The sequence below is a fragment of the Triplophysa dalaica genome, chromosome 13 (assembly GCF_015846415.1).
Source record: "Triplophysa dalaica isolate WHDGS20190420 chromosome 13, ASM1584641v1, whole genome shotgun sequence".
In the NCBI taxonomy this organism is placed as follows: Eukaryota; Metazoa; Chordata; class Actinopteri; order Cypriniformes; family Nemacheilidae; genus Triplophysa; species Triplophysa dalaica.
Window position 1 is genome coordinate 403,447 of NC_079554.1, and position 24,217 is coordinate 427,663.

At 40.8% G+C, this 24,217-nt stretch overlaps 1 protein-coding gene across 1 annotated transcript in view; it reads left to right on the top strand.

The window, feature by feature from the left end:
- lama2 (laminin, alpha 2) overlaps positions 1 to 24,217 on the top strand; it is a 194,595-nt gene that overhangs the window by 15,908 nt on the left and 154,470 nt on the right.

A 24,217-nucleotide genomic window follows, 5' to 3' on the forward strand; every position in this document is an offset into this window, starting at 1 on the left:
GGTCCCAAGACTGAGCCCTGTGGTACACCGTACTGGACTTGTGATTTGCGGGACACCTCATTGTTTATTGCTACAAATTGAAAACGGTCGGATAAATAAGACTTAAACCATTTCAATGCTATTCCGTTAATGCCAACGTAATTTTCGAGTCTATGTAGAAGTATGCTGTGGTCAATGGTGTCAAATGCAGCACTGAGGTCTAGCAGCACCAATAACGAAATACAGCCACGGTCAGACGCTAAAAGCAGATCATTTGTAACTCTGATCAAAGCAGTCTCTGTACTGTGACATGCTCGAAATCCAGACTGGAATTCATCATTAATGTCATTCCTTTGGAGGAAGGAGCATAATTGAGTTGAAACTACTTTTTCCAGAACTTTAGATATAAAAGGTAAATTCGATATAGGCCTGTAATTCCCTAGTTCTTTAGGGTCGAGTTTGGTTTTTTTTAAAAGAGGCCTTATAACAGCCACCTTAAATGCTTTAGGCACATGTCCTAATGTCAGAGATGAGTTAATAATACTAAGAAGAGGATCTATAATTTCTGGGAGCATTTCTTTCAGTAGTTTTGTAGGTATAGGGTCTAGCATGCATGTTGATGATTTAGATGATCTAATGATTTTAGACAGTTCATCGTGATCTACTGTAGAAAATAATTGCAATTTCTCCTTAGGGGTGCTGTAGTTAGTTTGTTCAGCGGATTTCACTACAGGTTGCATTGTTATAATTTTTTCTCTTATATCTTGGATTTTACTCGTGAAGTAGTTCATAAATTCATCACTGTTATGCTGATAATCAGAATCTGACGTCGATGACAACTTATTTTTTGTTAATTTAGCCACGGTGTTAAATAAGAACCTAGGGTTGTGATGGTTTTCCTCTATTAGTGTTGAAAAGTAGGCGGATCTAGACGTTTTTATTGCATTCCTGTAATTTCGAGTACTATCCTTCCATGCTATACGAAATACCTCTAAATTCGTTTTCTTAAAGTTGCGCTCCATTTTACGGGATGCCTTTTTTAGAGTCTGAGTGTGTTCATTATACCACGGTGTTGGGCTGCTATTTTTAATTTTCTTTAAACGCAGAGGAGCAACTATGTCTAATATTTCCGAGAAAGTAGAGTTAAAATGATCAAAAGTAATGTCAAAATCGTCAACGTTATTACTCATGCTAGATATTTTAGACAATTCAGGCAGATTATCGAGAAACGCATCTTTGGTAGTTTAAGTGATCGTTCTACCATATTTGTAACAAGGAGTTTGATTTGCAGCCGTAGGCCATTGAAGCAAACATAATATCAGATGATGATCCGAAATATCTTCACTCTGCTGAACGATTTTAACATCGTCCACATTTATACCATAAGAAAGTATTAAATCTAAAGTATGATTACGAAGGTGAGTGGGTCCTGACACATGTTGACTAACGCCCATGGAGTTAAGAGTGTCTTTGAAAGCCAGTCCCAAGGCATCTGTATCATTGTCTACATGGATATTAAAGTCACCGACGACAAGGACTCTATCTGCGGCCAGTACTAGTTCTGATAAGAACCCACCAAAATCTTTAATAAAATCTGTGTGGTGCCCTGGAGGCCTATATACAATAGCTAGAATAAATTTTAAAAATGTTTTGTCCTTAGTATTAGGTGTCGATACGTGAAGTACCATGACTTCAAAAGAATTGTATTTAAAATTAGACTTCTGAGAGGTAATAAAAGAATTCTTGTAAAGTGCAGCGACACCTCCCCCTCTACCTTTTAGACGAGGCTCGTGTTTATAGTAATAATCATGGGGAACGGATTCATTTAGAGTAATATAATCATCTGGCTTTAGCCATGTTTCTGTCAAACAAAGCATGTCTATTTTATGATCGGTTATCAAATCGTTAACAAAAAGTGCTTTATTTGAGAGAGATCTAATATTAAGCAATCCGAGTCGTAACAGCTAATTATCTGTATTTTGTTCATGTTTGATTTGTTTAACGTTTATTAAATTACTTTCAAGAGGTTTACGCAATATCTTATGTTTGCTAATCCGGGGGACAGACACAGTCTCTATTTTATGTTGTTTGTAAGAAGGGATTATTACATGTTGTATATTTTGTGTATTCTGTAACGCGAGACGGCAAGCAGACAGTTGGTTAAGCCATTCTGTCTCCTTCCTGACCTGGGCCCTAGGTAGTCAGATTTTAGCATTATTAAGACTGTGTGCCAAATTTCTAGAGAGGAGGGAAACCCCATCCCAGGAGGGATGGAGACCATCTCGTTTCAACAGGTCAGGTCTGCCCTCAAAACTCTTCCAGTTATTTATAAAATCTATGTTATTCTGCAGGCACCACTCAGACAGCCAGCCATTTAGTGATGATAATCTGCTATAAATCTCATCACCACGGTAAGCAGTAAGGGGGCCAGAGAATATTACAGTGTCTGACATCGTTTTTGCGAGCTCACACACCTCTTTAATATTATCTTTAGTGATCTCCGATTGACGGAGTCTAACGTCATTTGTGCCGACATGAATAACAATCTTACTGTATTTACGATTAGCCTTAGCCAGCACATTTAAATTTGACTTGATGTCAGGCGCTCTGGCTCCCGGTAAACATTTGACTATTGTGGCTGGTGTCTCTATGTTAACGTTCCGGACAATAGAATCACCGATCACTAGGGCACTTTCAGCAGGTTTCTCAGTCGGTGCGTCACTGAGCGAGGCAAACCTGTTCGAGACTTTAATCGGAACGGTTGAGTGATGTTTTGTCCTGCGACTATGCCGTCTCACCGTCACAAAGTTTCCCAGCTGCAGGGGATTTTCAACCGGAACCGAGCTGTGTGCGCTAACATTGCTCGCATCCGAAGTGTTTTCTACGGTTCTTACACTCTTACTATCCTCAAATAAAGATTGGATGCGAGACTCTAATTCTAAAATCTTCTCCGTCAGCCTAACTACTTCCCTGCATTTATCACATGTAAAACCCTCGCCGCTGACAGAGAAGGCTAAACTAAACATATGACATGAGGTGCAAGTAACAACAATAGGAATAGAAGCCATAACTCACCGGGTATGAAGTGCAATCCTAACTTACCAAGGTTGCTTGATGAGTCTTAGTATATACGCTTAAAAAGAGAAACAGTTAGCACACAAGACAAATAGGGGGAGATGATATTCCACACTGTAAACAGAAGGCAAGCTAACACGCTAATATGCTAGCGGCGTTACGCTTCAATTAATATAGATTTAGAAAATAAAGTTATAAATAATTCGGCAACGACAATGATAGGTAACTATAGTAAAATACACTAATATTTAGACCAGGAACAAATGTGAGGTGAACCAAGTGTCAGAGGATACAAACTAGCCGCCGGCAGCGATGCAATCAGGTGTGCAACAGGTGTGCAACTAGGTTGTCCTCTACAATTCTGGTCTGAATTTCTCTCAGTTTTATTGCATTGTCAGCAATGAACCATCCTACCATGGCATGTTCTTGGTCTTCACTGAGAAGCTTTCTTCTTCCCCCAGAGCGAGGAAGTCGCTGTGTCCTTTAGAAGAACAAAAATGCAACATATTTGTATTTGTAACTTCTGGTGGCCAGCACACATTGTGATATTTTAATACAGTAAATAGCAACTGCATTGATAGCTCTAATCAAATGCATGACTTACCTGTTGGTTTGTTGAAAAATCCGGATAATGGGAGCAACATTTGACCGTCTGAGATTAGGCTGGACTCTTTCACCAGCCACTCTCAATGATAGACAATGGTTTATCACATGGTCTAAGATGGTGGCTCTGATTTCATCTGTGACAACAGCTCTTACTCTCCTTTGAACAGCACCACCCATTTTTACTCCTCTTCCCCTACCTCTCCTTCTCCCTTGTCCTGGTCCAACTAGTCCATCTCTTCCTCTCCCTGGTCCATCTTGTCCTCTCCCTCGACCATCTAGTCTTCTCCCTCGACCATCTAGTCCTCTCCTTATCCAAAGCGAGTAGATAAAGGAAACAAAACATCCTCTGCACCTTTGGCCCAATTTCATAAAAGTATTCTGTATTTTCTGCTAAAATACAGAACAGGTAAAAAAGGATGTTCACGTGCTACAGTTTACTGGGTCCAGAATAGTGAAATGTCTCTGATATAAAGTGTGTAGTGTGATGAGACTGTATGTTTACTGTAAGTATAAAGTCCAGTAGATGATTGTAGGATGAGCTCCTGTTGATATGATCCTCAGATTCTCATGTGTGTGTCATCAGTTTTGACACTGAATGTTCACTGACTGATAAATGTGTGTTATTAGAGTTTACATCTAGACACTTCACTTCATTATATTGTGTGTTTGTGTCTTCTGAATGAGAACATGCTCAAATCTTTGCAAATTTAGGCAGTGTGTGTGTGCGGTTTGTACAAGTTGGTGTGTTGTTCTGAGAATGTGTTTATAGTTGTGAGAAAATGGTGAATTGTTTCATGAATCACGTGTTAGCAATCGAGAAAAACTTTAACTCTTCATCAGCATCACTCCTGCTGATATTAATGATCTTATATTTGTGTTTTGTGTTGTGTTTTCACAGTGTTGTTTAGTTTTAATGGAGTTAGTGTATGTCTATACACTTCATCAAACTCTTTCTTTTCCAGAAGTGTCATTGGGACTATTTTAACATAAAGACTTGAATGTGATATAAAAAAAGCTGTTTTACAGTAATCCGACCAGCAAACACACAGACAAACTCATTCATTTTGTTAGCAAAGTTGTACCCGTTGAGCTTCGAATCGATAACATCAGACGGTCTCCTCCAGATGTGCCATATGGAGAACATTAAGAGTAAATCACCACTGAAATGACACACAACAGCCCAAACCTTCACCATGACTCACAGATAGAGAAACACTAGACATCTACACAGTGGCGTAATTTTGTGTAAACAGCAGTGGAGACAAAGGGGAGCATTAAAACAATTCTTTAATAGTGAATATTAGCTGGGAATAGGGGAATGGACTATTATTGTGTAGCCTTGTGTAATATTGTGTATGGACGATAGACATGACAGGAAGCATGCCTTTATTTTGATTCACGGCCACAGGTAAGTGCCTAAAGCGGTCACAAATAATTATTGTAGTTACATATGAGTTATTCCACAGTTTTGATGAGTTTTAATGTGTAAAAAGTTGACCGTTTGAGACGATACAACAGTAAACATTTCAGGAGCAGAATGTTTCTTATTATCATGGGGAAAAGCAAGAATGATTTTTCGGACCTACCATCAGGTATTTTATTGTTGCAAACAAACATATTACTGTAATACATGATCATATAAAAACTACTTAAAGGAATGTGTGTGTTGTGTCTGAGATTACCTGTCCCGGACTGAAACATTTTGGAACCCCCTGCTATTTAATGACAAACATGACTTAAGTGTACAGGGGAAACAGACAGAAAGATAAACATTCTTACTTTTACTTATTGCTTCTGTCATTGCCAGACAGGCTACAAATTTCTTTCAAAATGTAGTTTAAATCTAAACTTTTCATAGCTATGACTTTTTCCATTTATTTGAGACATAAGACTTTAAATGTCCCGCCCACAAATAAGGCCTATGCATCGATCATCATGTAGTGACTGGATCATTGAGAAAAGCCTCACTCCCTTTTGTACTGGTTTCTAGATACCATCATCAAAAGACCATAGCAAACATGGCTCCATGGGGTCTGGTTTTAGGTTTTGAACTCACAGAGAGGGTGATAACCATTTGGTTTCTATGTAGGATATTTACGACTCATAGGCTTCAAAGCATTGGTGATAAATTTCTGTGTCATCCCTAACTTAATGTTAACCACCTGTACATTAATGTTCACAGTATATAGCCTTCTGTTTATATTGTTCATAGTACATACCGACTGTCATATTTTCATAGTACATGCCCATTGTATAGTATTTTCCTAATATTGTATTCTGTATTTATTCACAATGTATATCTTGCACTTGCTAATTGCACTTCTGGTTAGACCTAAACTACATTTCGTTACACTGTACTTGTATATGTGTAATGACAATAAAGTTGAATCTAATCTAATCTAATCTAATCTAAATTGAACATCTGAGGCTAACCAGAGAAACTTCTCTGACAAATAGGAACTTTTGTGATTTAAACTGTCATTTCTCTAAACTCGTTCCACTTTAAATAGTCTGTAACTGTTAGATATACAGTTACATATTGTTACATATATACGTAGGCGTAGGATGGCGGCGCGTGAACATCGTGAGGCTCAGCTTCTCTCCAGTTTTAGCAATTATATAGTGTTTTTCTTGCTCATCTCGGGGCTGTTCGTTCAGAACAGTTGTGCATTCACATCGTACACCCGACATGAGCTTTTGGATATCGGTTTGCGCATTCCCGGAAGTTATATCAGCAACATTCAACTCGCTCCTGAGATCGGCAAAACACCTGATGCTACGCACCCCACACGGCCGGGCGGAAGTGCTCGCCGGCGGCCTCGAGATCGTAAACAAAGGCGGGGAAAACGCGGAGGGCTAAGAGCTAGGCTAAAGCTAACACCACACCGGCTCTCTTTACCCAGCATTTTCTTTGCTAATGTACGATCATTAGTGAACAAAATGGATGAGATTCGACTTCGCATCATCAACAATAAAAGACTTTTGAACTGCAATGTCGTAATCTTCACGGAAACATAGCTACACAGCGGCATACCGGAGAACGCTATTGAGTTAGCGGGCTACAACACACACCGGGCGGATAGAACGGCAGAGGAATCCGGTAAGACAAGAGGAGGTGGATTGTGCATTTATGTCAATAAAGCTTGGTGCACGAACTCTGTTACTGTCGGGAGACACTGCTCAGCTAACCTTGAGTTTCTCACGGTTAAATGTAGACCGTTTTATCTGCCATGGGAATTCACTTCCACCATTATAACGGCAGCTTATATTCCACCGGATGCTGATGCCAAGCTTGCTATGAAAGAACTTCATGCAGCCATCAGTAAACAACAGACTGCTCACCCGGAGGCTGCATTTATTGTTGTGGGAGATTTTAATCACTCTAACTTAAAGACAGTGCTCCCTAAATTTCACCAGCATGTTTCCTGCCACACAAGAGGAAACAAAACTTTGGATCATGTCTATACAAACATGGCTGAAGCTTACACCGCGACCCCCCTCCCCCATCTGGGTCAATCTGATCACCTTTCTTGGTTCCTCACCCCCAAGTATTCACCTCTCATTAATCGTGTGAAGCCATCAGTGAAGACCATCAAGGTGTGGCCTGCGGGGGCAGACTTAACACTCCAGGAAAGGTTTCTACACACAGACTGGAGTATGTTTGCTTCTCAGGCCACCAGTGGCTCTCACACGGACATAGACACCTACACCTCCTCTGTATTGGACTACATCAATACCACTATTGATAGTGTCACAGATCAAAAGCAGATCACCATATACCCGAATCAGAAGCCATGGATGAACAAGGAGGTGCGCCTCCTGTTGAAAGCACGCAACACCGCCTTCAGATCAGGTGATGCACAGGCCTATAGTACTTCCCGGGCAAATCTGAAGAGGGGCATCAAAAAGGCCAAGCACTGCTACAAATTGAAGTTAGAGGAGCATTTTACCAATTCTGACCCTCGATGCATGTGGCAGGGCATCCAGGCCATTAGTGACTACAAACCCAACCACTCCATCCCCATAGCCACAGATGCTGCCTTTCTGAACGAGCTTAATGACTTTTATGCACGCTTTGAGAGAGACAATAAGGAACCCTCCACCAGGGTCACACCTTCTATTGACCACCCAATCATCACACTAAACTCCACAGATGTTTACACTGCACTAAGCCGGATAAACGCACGCAAGGCTGCTGGTCCTGATGGCATCCCTGGTCGCGTACTCAGGGCATGTGCAGAGCAGCTCGCTGAGGTCTTCACGGATATCTTCAACCTGTCCCTCGCCCAAGCAGTGGTTCCAGCTTGTTTCAAATCCACCTCCATTGTGCCCATTCCAAAACATTCCAGCCCGACATGCCTGAACGACTACCGCCCTGTAGCACTCACACCCATTGTTATGAAGTGCTTTGAGCGGCTGGTCCTGTCACAACTAAAAGACTCTTTACCATCCACACTGGACCCATACCAATTTGCCTACCGTAGCAACAGGAGCACAGATGATGCGGTGTCCATGGCGCTGCACTCGGTGCTCACACATCTGGATAATAAGGACACTTATGCACGCATGCTGTTTGTAGACTTCAGCTCTGCATTCAATACCATCATCCCTTCCAAGCTAATCATCAAACTTGGAAACCTAGGCATTAACAATTCAACCTGCAACTGGATTATGTATTTCCTGACGAACAGGCCTCAGCTTGTTAGGTTAGGCCACATCTGCTCCACCACCATCACCCTCAACACTGGTGTAACACAGGGCTGCGTACTGAGCCCCTTTCTCTTCTCCCTTTTCTCTTCTCCCTTTTCACACTCGACTGCAGACCTGTGAATGGATCTAACTCCTTCATCAAGTTCGCAGATGATACAACAGTGATTGGTCTCATCAGCAACAACGATTAGACTGCTTACAGGGAGGAGGTACGGCACCTGGCCACATGGTGCTCAAACAACAACCTGCTCCTTAACACCTCCAAGACAAAGGAGATCATTGTGGACTTCAGGAAGGCGAAAGGAAGCACACACGACCCCATCCACATTAACGGGACGGCTGTTGAACGTGTTTCCAGTTTTAAGTTCCTGGGGACCCACATTTCGGAGGACCTGTCCTGGACCATCAACACCTCATGCCTGGTCAAGAAGGCTCACCAGCGTCTCTTCTTTCTGAGGACACTGAAGAAGAACCAACTGTCTTCAACTATCCTGGTGAACTTCTATCGCTGCACAATAGAGAGCATCCTGACCAACTGTGTCACAGTCTGGTACGGGAACTGTTCTGTTGCTGACCGCAAGGCACTGCAGCGGGTGGTGAAAACAGCCCAGCGCATCACAGGGACTACACTCTCTTCCATTGAGGACATCCAAAAGGACTAATGGACTACTCTTATAACTGCATTACCTCATCTACTGCACTGTAACTTTCATTACTGCATTACCTCATCTACTGCACTGTAACTTCAATAACTGCACTAACTCATCTACTGCACTGTAAATGTATAACTGCATCTACTCATGTATTGCACTATAACTTCAATAACCGCATCAACTCATCTACTGCACTGTAACTTTAATAGCTAATGTCTGTAACTAATGCACACTCAAGTCACTTGCACTATTGTATAGTCTATATTGTTATCTGTTCATAACCACCTGTACATTAATGTTCACAGTATATATCCTTCTGTTTATATTGTTCATAGTACATACCGACTGTCATATTCTCATAGTACATGCCCATTGTAAAGTATTTTCCTAATATTGTATTCTGTATTTATTCACACTGTATATCCTGCACTTGCTAATTGCACTTCTGGTTAGACCTAAACTACATTTCGTTACACTGTACTTGTATATGTGTAATGACAATAAAGTTGAATCTAATCTAAATCTAATATACAAGTTTAGATTTAGGGTTCATTTGATGTATTCATACGTTGGGATGATTCACAGTTCAATGCCTTACATGTTTCATATTTTAATACTCCTCTTTGAATTCCCTATATGATGAGCTATGTTATAAAAACATAGGATGCATCATACTATGTCCATAACTAAGTTTAGATATTAATTGCAAACTGACCATCCTGTCAGAGCTATGCAAATGAGGCGCCATGAGAAACAAAGGAACTTTCTCTGGCAAACACACTTTCATGGCATTGGCCCGCAGACCATCTGGGGGCAGGGCAGGTATGCATTTAAAACACCATCACCGATCCACTTCGAGGATAGCCCCTTTTGGAATTAGGAATTGGAAGGGGAAAGAAATAGGACGCTGAGGGGATGCCCTCTGGGGATTGCGATTAGGCCATGGACCTTTAGACTCAGAACCCAAACTCAGTGTTTCAACAGGACTGCATTCTGAAACCATTCAAGATTTCCATCCTCGCGCATACGGATATTGCTCCAACACCGAGATTGCAAGTATCCGTCTCTAAATATAGAGTAGCTGCGTTAAGAGCGTGCCTCTTTGTTAAAGATGATTTTATTGGTTTTCAGACATGTTTTACCTGCCTCGCGGCCATGCCCTCTCACTCTCTCTCTCTCTGTCATTCTCACTCTCCCTCTCTCTCTGCGCTTCCTAGCGCATTTGTGTTTCATGTATTTGTTTGTCGTCATTATGTTTACCATGTAGAGTAGAGTTTAATAAAAACCATAAAGGCATTTGTGATGGGTTCTCTGTGTTCACGCTCACAAACGGGTCACTTAAACTGTGTTTCGATCTATGCTACCTCTGCTCTTAACTCTGTTTAGTAAAGTCACGTTACTCATGGTCATGAGATAACTTTAGTATATAAATCATCATTGCATTTGCTGGACGAATGCATATAGGATTTTTATCACTATACTGCTAATCAGAATTGTAAAATATGTATGTGTAATGACTATTATTATGCGTATTTTCCTTTGAGCTAAACTAATTCCTTGACTGAAATTGATGTTTTAAATAACTCATTTCATGTATGTGATCTTGATAGATCTGGTGGAGAATCTTATTTTGGTGAGTTAAACTCATCCTTATTTTAACATGCGACTAAAATCGCAACAATCATCATATCAAGCCACAACTGTGTTGAATCTGATCAGTCAGTAATCTATTAAGAAAAATGTAAACCAGATGAGAAAACAGACAGATGACGGCAGATACATTGAGTTCGGTAACACTTTATAATAACTGCACGCTATGAATCATTAGTTAAGCATCAGTACATAGTTAATTAATCATTTATGAAGCATTGGCCCCACATTGATAGACATTAGTAAGCAGTTTATAAATACAGTTATAAATGCTTTGTTCTTGATTTATAAGCATGTATATAATATGCTTAATAATCAAATTTTCATACTTTATTAAGGATGAATTCATCATTTCTAAATTAAGGATTACATTACTTACAAACCAGCTAGTTAGGAGTTGTCAGTGGTTCATGAAATCATTTAGAAACTGCAAGTAAATGATTAATAAACTCTTTGAATGCAATAGTTTGAAGATAACTATTTTTTGTGAGCTCATCTAAAGTGAGGACTATGTTTGCCTTGTAAAGCATTTACAAATGCTTTACAGAATAATTTACAATAATAGTTAACTGACAACTAGTAAATGTTTTATAACTACCTTAATTAATCATGAATTACAGCAGGAATATGTGTTAAAAAAGCATTTATTAACAAATTAAGGAACTGTTACTATATGTCAGAATAATAAGATGTATAAATGTGCATTCAAAGAGTTTATTAATCATTTACTTACACTTTCTAAATGATCTCATGAACCACTGACAACTAACTAACTGGTTTGTAGGTAATGTAATCCTTAATTTAGAAATGATGAATTCATCCTTAACAAAGTATGAAAATTTGATTATTAAGCATATTATATACATGCTTATAAATCAAGAACAAAGCATTTATAGCTGTATTTATAAACTGCTTACTAATGTCTATTAATGTGGGGCCAATGCTTCATAAATGATTAATTAACTATGTACTGATGCTTAACTAATGATTCATAGCGTGCAGTTATTATAAAGTGTTACCTTGAGTTCATTGAGTTCATCAGTTTTCGGTCAGAAATAATCACTAAAGGTCATGTGACTTCAGAATCACATCACCCAGAGAAACATTAGGATCGTTTTATTTCCTCATCACGTCACTTCAGGATTAAATGTTCATGAGACACATTTCACTTTGTCAGATACTTGATAAAGAAAGGGCAGTTGGGGTCTTGTAAGAGTTTCTCTCAGTTGTGAATCTGTAAACATGTCATTTATTCCCCAGAACGCTTTATTAAATATAAGTTAAATTCAGGAAAATACGGCAGTATTTTGTCCCTAATGTGCACAGATAATGTGTTGGAAGCTGTGTTTTTATATTTTGAAATACAATGAATAGAAATACACACATGTTGTATATTGCCTACATACAATACATTAAAGCATCACACACCCACACTTCATATACTCAAACCTGTGGATTGTTTTTGCTGTTTTATCTTATGTTGTATTGTCTAATGAAGAGACGAATAAAGAGAATTCTGATGCTGAATGTGACCGTGTTTAAAACCCTCCAGGAATGTGTTTGTGTTGAAATCTTTTAACATTCATTGTCTGTGTTAGTGTACATCTATACACAAACACGTAAACCTTTATCAGACATAAGCAGATATATACCATTTCATTTCTGACTGACTGACTATTTTCAGAAACTTTAATAAATCTGTAGTGTCCGTTAACATTTATCTGGGCATTTATGTTGTTTTAATACTGTATATGTTGTAAGAAGTTTTTTGGGGGGATAACATCACACTACAGTATTCATCTCTGCTGATAAATACATCATCCTTCTTCACAGATGACAGAACATGTTTTATGTTTGTTTGTTCACTTCCTGTAAACATGATTGTAAGAAGATTCATTAAAAGGAAGGAAGGAAGGAGGCGGGAACCGGCAAACATTTAAACGTTTAATATAAATAATAACAGCCGGCGGCCCCTCACGGACGCCGGCGAACAAAACATAACAAAACATAAATACAAAACACTAGAACATAAATACATATACAAACACTTCGGGCCCGGACCTCTCTCTTCGACGGTCCAGTTGCTCGTTCCTTTTAAATGCTCCCAATCTCCTACATGATTCGAGCCCGGTGTGCGCACAGCTGGCGCTCATTCACAATTACTCACCGGACTCGAACCACGGTCTCACCACGCCTACTCTACTACATACCCCCATCACCCGCGGTACCCCCGCGACTGTGCAAGCTCCCTCCCCCGGGGGGGGGTGGGAGGTTTTCAGCGACGAGACGAGACGAGACAACGGAGACGGGAGCCCTCCATGGGCGTAAATCTCTTTTAATAGTAGGGGGGGACAATACATATAAAATTTCTCAAGAGCAATTTTGGAAGGGGACACAAATAACACAGTCAAAATTGTACTTACTACGACACAAAGCGACAATATGCATTAGGTTTATAGGTGTTTCATGCAGACTTGCAGTCATATCATAACTGAATTGAAATTGTGAACAATAAAGCTTTTTTCCATTTATATATATGTTTTGTCTTTGTTGTGAAGACAGGAACTACCCATGATACTACATGTTGACATTGAGTCACTTTTTAAACACTTTTAAACTTTTAAAATGTTATCCTTATTTATACTGCAACATTGTTTGACAAAGTAAACGTACATCGACATCATTGAGTGGTTGTTACTTTCAGCTGGCTCCGCCAACAAACTTTGTTCATGTTCGTGTACCCAAACAAACTTAAATTCTGTGTTATACTCGATGATGAATCGCCCGAGTTTCCGTAAACTGAATGTTTAGTTTATCCGCTGCGCGCATACTGCACACAATAGATGCTGAGAAAACGATCCACTCCATCTGAATGAAAGCTGAGCACCTTTTGTGGACGCTAGATATAGTGCCAACGTCACAAAACTGTAACCGGTATGTTCGCGGCTGTGTGTGACACGGGACCTGAATGGCGGGATCGGTGGCTAAGTGTTGCGGTTAATGTTCACATCATGCAAGGTCGCTTAAAATATAATAATGAATGAGAAACGGCTTCGGCGTGTTAGTTGCAGTGTGTGAAGTCCTATGTAACAAGCTAATGTTAACTAGCTAAGTAACGTTTGAATCGCTAACATAGCAGATTCATGGAAAATACATTGTTAATCAGCATTTTCTGAAACAACTAATTTATTAATGAATCAGCATCAACTACATTAAAGAGTATCACTTCATTTAAAGTGAATAAAATATCCTTCTTACTGGAGTTCAACAACCACTGATGAACTGAGCCGCATAACTGACTTGAATGTGTTTTGCAATGCGCAGGTGATATGAACGTGGAGAGCAGGCATTGGGCCAAACCATTGTGAGAGGCAGGGGAGGGGGAACTCAACAGTTTCTAAATTTAAAACGCATTTTTGCTTTTGTATTTTCTACTAATTACGCAATTAGATTAGATTAACATCAATATATTTATGACAATAAAGAATTTAATTGATCGAGGGGGGACAACTCTCGGATAGAGGGGGACATGTCCCCTCCGTCCCCCCCGGGATTTACGCCCATGGAGCCCTCGGAGCGACCGGAAAGAGAGAGGGGAGATAGGAAAAAAAAATTATAGTCCGGTTCCCTGACATGCTGCCGCTCGTTCCTCAACCAGCCGGAGTACTCTTTCGCAGTGCCTCGCGGTGGCCCTGGGGCTGGTGGACGGCTCGACCGTCCGCCCCCTGGCGGCCGGCGGTGGCTCCTCCTTTATCTGGGAGTCGGGGAGGTTTCCCCGTCCCCTGCTCCTCCCCCTTGGGCGGACGGATGCAGGCTCCGGCCTCTGGCAGGCGGTGGCCGCACTCGGCACTTCCGCCCCCTGCTCCTCCCCCTCGGGGGACGGACGCAGGGTCCGGCCTCTGGCGGCAACTCCCCCGCTCCCGCTAGGACGAAAGCCAACCCACCTCGACCCAGGGGCGAGGCAGCAAAGGTCGCCATTCCACTGAAGCTTTGACGGTGGCCGCACTGTGCACTTCCGTTTCCCCAGAGCCACCGCTTCGGGCAGCCACTGGCGGACGCCCTCCGTCCACGCTGCCCGAACTCTCCGGCACCGCTAGGCCACTCGGTGGCGAGGACTCTCCGACAGCATGTCTCTCCTTCCTCCAGTGTTTCGGCACCAATGTAATAAGATTCATTAAAAGGAAGGAAGGAGGCGGGAACCCGCAAACATTTAAACGTTTAATACAAATAATAACAGCCGGCGGCCCCTTACGGACGACCGCCGGCGAACAAAACCTAAACATAAAAATAAATACAAATACAAAAACAAACATAACACAAGTTCGGGCCCGGTCCTCTCTCTTCGACGGTCCGGTCGCTCGTTCCTTTTATATGCTCCCTATCTCCTACATGATTCGAGCCCGGTGTGCGCACAGCTGGCGCTCATTCACAATTACTCACCGGACTCGAACCACGGTCTCGCCCCGCCTACTCTACTACAATGATATAAATTGTTCTTTGACCTATAGCAAATCATTAAATGACAAAGATATTTGTAAGACTGTAAGTAAGCAAACACATTTCATCCCCCATTCACTGTCTTAGTAGGGATATGTGATCTCATTCATCCAAATGTCTTCCTGTATGTTCATCACAACAAAGACATGTATACAGGTTTGGAAGAATCTGAGGGCGAGAAAATGATGAAAGAATTTTCATTTTTGAGTGAACTATCTCTTTAAGTACACTCCACTGACTCAGCAAAAGATGAGCTGAGGGAGATAAAACCTTACAGTGCTGCCATTGAAGAGTCAGAGGTGTGAGGAAATTAAAATAATGACAACCATTTCACCTGCGATGGGTTGGCACTCCATCCAGGGTGTATCCTGCCTTGATGCCCGATGACTCCTGAGATAGGCGCAGGCTCCCCGTGACCCGAGGTAGTTCGGATAAGCGGTAGAAAATGGAATGGAACAACCATTTCAAAAAAGAAATTGTTAGTAATAGTGTTTGTTTATTGCAGTGAATTACGCGGTAAAAAATATTCAGTTCAGTAACTGTTGAAAATAAAACATGAAGATTTTAACCATAATCACTGTAAAGCATCAGCTTACCCTACACACACACACAGTCAGCAGTAATGATAACAGTTAGATGTGAACGATCACCTCAGACATTTACTGTCATCATTTACACTTCATTCTGATCATCATCTGCTGTAATAAAACACACCAGAGATTGTCATGATAAATCACACGCACACACACGCGCACGCACGCACGCACATACACACACACACACCCGCGCGTACACACACACACACACACACACACACACACACGCGCGCACACACACACACATGATTTACTGAGTCACTGGAACATGAACATGGACCATGGAACTGAAAAATATAAATGTTGTCATTGTTTACTCACCCACATGATGTTCTACATGTTTCAAGGCTTGTTTCATATGCTGGTTAGGTACAGGTTTTGATGCATGTTAGCTGATGTGTGCTGGTCCTAAACCCGCTCATGACCAGCTTAATCCAGCTCATGCTGTTTTTTTCAGCAGGGTTTCAATCATTATGTTGATTAAGCTTGTTACTTTGGTTTCTTTTGCACACATAAATCAATTGGACCACTGTGATGAGATGAAGGATTTTAACCATATTAGAGACATTATATTGTCAATAACTTCACCTAGGTTGTTTCTGTCCTTTTTTTCACTCTTTCCTGTGGATTCACAGATTGTGTGTGTTTAGTTCTCACCATATGTTGAGTCGAGCGTGTTGGCGTTTAGGGCTCTGCTGAAATGTTTGTGAATGCTGAGGAAATCTCAACCCGTCTCACTGAGCATGTCATTGCTGTCATTTTCATCATTTGTTATCAAACCCAGCACTCTCTGTCCCACAACACCAGCATTTGTCCATATCATTCATCCTCCAGACACATTCAAACCTCTATTGCCATGTCCACTCGGTTCTGAAGTCTTTCTTGTCTTCTGCACTTTACGCACACACACACACATACACACTCACACATGTCAAGACAGTTTGTGCCCTTCCTGTGTGTGTGTTTGTGCGTGTCAGTGTGCAGTTTGCCGGTGTGTGGGAATGAGGATGTTGTCATGAGTCTCAGGGTCAGTCTGTTGATCTGTCCTATCATAAAGCTATCAAATAATAGCAAGTTATAAAACAAACTCTGGGTTTTATTGTGGTGAGATATTGTGAACAGCTTCAGAGTATTTTGATCATATATCATTTCTTGTGTATGTTTCATGTTATAACTGTTTGTTTGTTCTACAGAGAATGAAATGATTACTGATAAACAGTTCAGAATAGAGACAGTTAGTTAAGCACATCACACACTTTAACCAAATGATGCTTCTTCATCCACACAAGTGTTTTCCAGAGTTCTCTGAAACTTGCTTATTGCCACTGAATGTCTGAAAACCTTTACATCACTTGAGTCAGTAAGACTCTTTGACATGTGTCATTTCTGTCAGGTGACTTTTCACCTCTCTTGACTCATTGATTCAGAGGATGGACAATGAATCTGTTCAAATAGAGCACAATATAATGGAGTCATATGAAGGAACTTGTATGTATTTATGTTCTACGGCTCTTTCCCTGTTTTTTCATTTTTTGGTCCAAAGGTCCAAAGACATGCATGGTAGGTTGATTGGCATCTCTGGAAAAAATTGTCCGTACGGTGTGAGTGTGTGAGTGAATGAGTGAGTGTGTGTGCCCTGCGATGGGTTGGCACTCCATCCAGGGTGTATCCTGCCTTGATGCCCGATGACTCCTGAGATAGGCGCAGGCTCCCCGTGACCCGAGGTAGTTCGGATAAGCGGTAGAAAATGGAATGGAATGGAACATTATGGGAATGTCAAAAAAATTAACAGATCATATAAAGATAAAAACTCTCTGGACATTTTCTCACACAAGTCGCAGAAGCGAGTGAAATATAGTCCATAGACCAAAACACAGAGAAAAGATGCTGACCTGAGAGAGGTTTCAGTTCACCTCATCATAATGAATGAAACCACACAGTTCTGATGTAAAACATACAGAGATTCTGTGTGGGTTAAAGTCATCTTCACTTGTTTGAAGGTGTGTTTGTGTGACTGGAGATATGTGTGGATGTGATGTTTGCTTCATCAGAATGATTGTGAATGTGAAGAATAAGAGATTTCAGATGATTTGAGATTAATACCAGTTATCGTTTTCTCTGTGCTGGTTGGTGAAATGAATGAAGAAGGTCTCACCTCACTATTGAGTGGGTTCATCTGATTTCCAAAACAAGAGGTTTTCATGTTTGATCAGCTGAACCATCAACAAAAAAGTTGAAAACATGACATCTTCAAAACACTTCGCAGTGCCTTACCAGTGAGAAAGAACTGTGATAGATTAAGAATGAAATCTTTGAAACATATTCAAGGGTTTGGTGTGAGACATTTAGCATGAAAGGAAGGTCGTGAAGGACATCAAGCCCCGGATGTTTGATTTACAGTTAGACTAACAGCAGAGTGATCAGAACAACATTTCAGCTCTGTTTGTGTTCTGATCTTCTCTCATATCATAAACACTAAAGGCTCAGAGTCCTGCAGAAAAAGCATGTATAATGAAATCAAAACACAGACAGATGTGTGTGTGTGTGTGTGTGCACCTGGTAAACCTGAAAAGATGGCATTTTTAGGAGGAAACAAGCTTATAAATCATACAGAATTAACTTTTTTTAAGAGCAGAGGGTTTTGAGTGATTGTTAGGTTTAGGGGTAGATAATATGATATACAGCATAGAAACCATTGTGTCTATGGAAGGTCTGCATAAAACAGGGCAACCCAACATGTGTGTGTGTGTGTGTGTGTTCTCCAAAACCAACAGTCCGTGATGGAGACCGTGGAAAAAATCTAATAAAAACATGTCTAATTTCTAATGATCGTTTATTAAAGAACTGTTCATCTTGAAGTGCTCTTAAGCATCTCATCACTATGGAAACATGTGAACATGTCTAACACACATTTATCAAGCATGAGGTTTAATTACTCTTGACTCTCTATCGGAAACAATTATTTACTTGTAAGAAGAAAAAAAATTGCACAACCAATTGTGTGTGTGTGTGTGTGTGTGGACAAACCAAACCAATGATCTCTGACATCTATGACAATAAAAGAGTTCAAACAATACACAGAAGAAATGACTGTGCAGACTGTGTGAAAAATCTAAACAAAACAAAAAGAATACACACTAGACACAACAGAGACAAGACAAGAGCAGACAGCATGACAGGGGGGAAATGTGTCAGGAGTCCAAACAAAATGCAAAGAATGCTGGAAACTAACCGTTGTCGTCGCCTGCCCCTAAACCAAACCATCACACATACCTTTCTGCATTTTTACATTTTAAAACAAACATCATTTAGTTTCATTAATAAGCTGTTTTCCTCAACAACATCAAAAAAATGAAATGATTGAAAAACTAGCAAGAAGTGAAATACACATGACAGAATCTCATGTGTTATCTTTCATTCTGTCTGAGCAAACAAACACACTTACACAATCCTCTCAGAGACTCGTGGGTTTACATGAGTGTGTGTGTGTGTGTGTGTGTGTGTGCATGAAAGAAACGCATCATTCTATTAATCATTTCTTATTTCAGTAATCATAGGACACTTCTGACTGTGTGACATCATGAATTGATTGGGTGTGATGTGTGTAAACTGACTGTTGTCATAAATGCAGAGTGAGGATGAAGAGGATGAAGAGGATGAAGGCCTGCGGGCAGCCGTGTGAAAGCAGAATTGGTTTGGTGGATGTGTATGAAGCATCAGCAGTATGAGGATATGAATGATATCCATCTGCCGTGACCCTGAGCTCCGGACTTCTCTTCTCTCTCTCATTGAAACACACACACGTTATATACTCTACACACTGTATATTGAAGCTAAAAGTTCAATGTGATTGTATTCTGCCCTCGAGTCACGTCTGAGCCAATGTTTTTACAAGATGAGCATCATCACAGTGACGCAAGTTTGACCGTATACATCATGTATGACTGACAATACTCAGGTTATGATTTATCACCACTATTTCCCATCATTCCCTGCAGCAGCACACAGATAAAACATCAAATGTTGTAACCCATGAACACATAAATCTCAGTTATTCTTCAACTAATTGATATTGAGGAAGTGATGGAGGATTACTCTTGTGGCACAAACTCCATCGTGTTATTAATAAACTTATGAGATATACAAGTTGAAAGAAAAAGTATGTGAACCCTTTGGGCTTACTTGGACTTCTTTATAAATTGGTCATAAAATGTGTTCTGATCTTCATCTAAATCACAACAATAGAGAAACACAGTCTGCTTAAACTAATACTGCACAAACATTATACGTTTTCATGTTTTTATTGAACACAACATGTAAACATTCATAGTGCAGGGTGGAGAAAGTATGTGAAACCCTAGGCTAATGACTTCTCCAAGAGCTCATTGGAGCCAGGAGTCAGCCAACCTGGGGTCCAGTCAATGTGATGAGATTGGATGTGTTGATTAAAGCTGGCCTGTCCAATAAAAAACACACACCAGTTTTGAGTTTGCTGTTCTGAAGAAGCGTTGTCTGATGTGAACCATGCCTCGCACAAAAGAGCTCTCAGAAGACCTACGATCAAGAATTGTTGACTTACATAAAGCTGGAAAGGGCTACAAAAGTATATCTAAAAGCCTTGATGTCCATGTGTCCACGGTAAGACAGATTGTCTACAAATGGAGAAAGTTCAGCACTGTTGCTACACTCCCTAGGCGTGGTCGTCCTGTAAAGATGACTGCAAGAGCACAGCGCAGAATGCTCAATGAGGTGAAGAAGAATCCTAGAGTGTCAGCTAAACACTTACAGAAATCTCTGGCACATGCTAACATTTTTGTTGACAAATCTACAATAAGGAAAACATTAAACAAGAATGGACTTCATGGGAGCACACCACGGAGGAAGCCACTGCTGTCCAAAAAAAACATTGCAGCACGTTTGAAGTTTGCAAAAGAGCACCTGGATGTTCCACAGCACTACTGGCAAAACATTCTGTGGACAGATGAAACCAAAATTGAGTTGTTTGGAAAGAACACACAACGCTATGTGTGGAGAACAAAAGGCACAGCACACCAACATCAAAACCTCATCCCAACTGTGAAATATGGTGGAGGGGGCATCATGGTTTGGGGCTGCTTTGCTGCCTCAGGCCCTGGACGGATTACTGTCATCGATGGAAAAATGAATTCCAAAGTTTATCAAGACATTTTGCAGGAAAACGTAAGACCATCTGTCCGCCAACTGAAGCTTAACAGAGGATGGACGATGCAACAGGACAACGACCCAAAGCATAGAAGTAAATCAACAACAGAATGGCTTCAACAGAAGAAAATACGCCTTCTGGAGTGGCCCAGTCAGAGTCCTGACCTCAACCCGATTGAGATGATGTGACATGACCTCAAGAGAGCGATTCACACCAGACATCCCAAGAATATTGCTGAACTGAAACACTTTTGTAAAGAGGAATGGTCCAAAATTTCTCCTGACCGTTGTGCAGGTCTGATCTGCAACTATAGGAAACGTTTGCTTGAGGTTATTGCTGCCAAAGGAGGGTCAACCAGTTATTAAACCCAAAGGTTCACATACTTTTTCCACCCTGCACTATGAATGTTTACATGTTGTGTTCAATAAAAACATGAAAACGTATAATGTTTGTGCGGTATTAGTTTAAGCAGACTGTGTTTCTCTATTGTTGTGACTTAGATGAAGATCAGAACACATTTTATGACCAATTTATGAAGAAGTCCAAGTAAGCCCAAAGGGTTCACATACTTTTTCTTTCAACTGTATACACTGAACCTTTAAAAGCTTGTGAGAATACTCCTCAAACATTCACATGGACACATAGAACACATTATCAATCTCCAGCAGAAGCGCGTGTGTGATGGCACCGTGTTCATCTTTATGTGACGTGTCAGAATGCCACTTTCTGTAAATGTGCGTGTAGAACGCTGACTGTCTTTGCATGACGTCTGAATGACTTACACATGACCTCTGATGGTCTCATGTTTATCATAGGAAGACGAGGAACCGTTGTCCATTAGATGAAATCATTTCCAGTTTTAAATGAGATTTCTCAAGCTTTTTGAATGTTGTCTGGTGTGTCCTGGGAACACGTCCATGTTGTGTTTTACAGAAGTTTCTGGTGTTAAAGGGATGAAAATATGCGTGCGGCAGCGCCGACAGCTGCTGTTTTATTGTTGTACAGTAAAACATGAAATACGGCACACAATCTGTGTAAGACAAACCTTTCCTTCAGTCCTGTTTGTGTTCTTTCAGTCTGCCGGTGAACATCTGTCTGCACAGCTGGAAGTGATTTAAACCAAATAAATACACAACTCAACAGAAGAATTCATACACAAACATCCACATAAACACAGCACAACAGTCACACACTACATGTTCTGTTCACTTTATAGATTTCAAGTTGTGTATCTGTATTTGTCTACATACAGTTGAAAGAAAAAGTATGTGAACCCTTTGGGCTTACTTGGATTTCTTCATAAATTGGTCATAAAATGTGTTCTGATCTTCATCTAAGTCACAACAATAGAGAAACACAGTCTGCTTAAACTAATACCTCACAAACATTATAAGTTTTCATGTTTTTATTGAACACAACATGTAAACATTCATAGTGAAGGGTGGAAAAAGTATGTGAACCTTTGGGTTTAATAACTGGTTGACCCTCCTTTGGCAGCAATAACCTCAACCAAACGTTTCCTATAGTTGCAGATCAGACCTGCACAACGGTCAGGAGAAATTTTGGACCGTTCCTCTTTACAAAAGTGTTTCAGTTCAGCAATATTCTTGGGATGTCTGGTGTGAATCGCTCTCTTGAGGTCATGCCACATCATCTCAATCGGGTTGAGGTCAGGACTCTGACTGGGCCACTCCAGAAGGCGTATTTTCTTCTGTTGAAGCCATTCTGTTGTTGATTTACTTCTATGCTTTGTGTCGTTGTCCTGTTGCATCGTCCATCCTCTGTTAAGCTTCAGTTGGCGGACAGATGGTCTTAAGTTTTCCTGCAAAATGTCTTGATAAACTTTGGAATTCATTTTTCCATCGATGACAGTAATCCGTCCAGGGCCTGCCTGAGGCAGCAAAGCAGCCCCAAACCATGATGCCCCCTCCACCATATTTCACAGTTGGGATGAGGTTTTGATGTTGGTGTGCTGTGCCTTTTGTTCTCCACACATAGCGTTGTGTGTTCTTTCCAAACAACTCAATTTTGGTTTCATCTGTCCACAGAATGTTTTGCCAGTAGTGCTGTGGAACATCCAGGTGCTCTTTTGCAAACTTCAAACGTGCTCCAATGTTTTTTTGGACAGCAGTGGCTTCCTCCGTGGTGTCCTCCCATGAAGTCCATTCTTGTTTAATGTTTATCTTTTTGTAGATTTGTCAACAAAAATGTTAGCATGTGCCAGAGATTTCTGTAAGTGTTTAGCTGACACTCTAGGATTCTTCTTCACCTCATTGAGCATTCTGCGCTGTGCTCTTGCAGTCATCTTTACAGGACGACCACGCCTAGGGAGTGTAGCAACAGTGCTGAACTTTCTCCATTTGTAGACAATCTGTCTTACCATGGACACATGGACATCAAGGCTTTTAGATATACTTTTGTAGCCCTTTCCAGCTTTATGTAAGTCAACAATTCTTGATCGTAGGTCTTCTGAGAGCTCTTTTGTGCGAGGCATGGTTCACATCAGACAACGCTTCTTCTGAACAGCAAACTCAAAACTGGTGTGTGTTTTTTATTGGACAGGCCAGCTTTAATCAACACATACAATCTCATCACATTGACTGGACCCCAGGTTGGCTGACTCCTGGCTCCAATTAGCTCTTGGAGAAGTCATTAGTCTAGGGTTTCACATACTTTATCCACCCTGCACTATGAATGTTTACATGTTGTGTTCAATAAAAACATGAAAACGTATAATGTTTGTGCGGTATTAGTTAAAGCAGACTGTGTTTCTCTATTGTTGTGACTTAGATGAAGATCAGAACACATTTTATGACCAATTTATGAAGAAATCCAAGTAAGCACAAAGGGTTCACATACTTTTTCTTTCAACTGTATTGTCTGGTGTAGTGTAGTGTATTTTGTGCAGATATTCTCTCTCAAGAGGAAGTTTGTGTCTGTGAGCTTTAATGAAATCCTGATGGCTGGACTCTTTCTTCTCTTTGCACATCAGAAACTCAACAGATGTTTTATAAAATCAGACACTTCAAGTTCATTTAATGACAGCGCTGTACAGGGGCGGACTGGGAAGCAAAATCAGCCCTGGATTATTCGGCCCTCCACCATTTCTGTCGATGGGGGGGTGTTTGATGGCATTGGCCCTCCACCATTTCTGTTGACAGTGTAGGGGGTGTTGTATGTTACGTGTCATTGCGTAACATGCAAATGTGTCCGACTCGCTAATGCCTTTGCGTTGCATGCATTTGCGTTTTTAAAAAGATGTCCGTCAG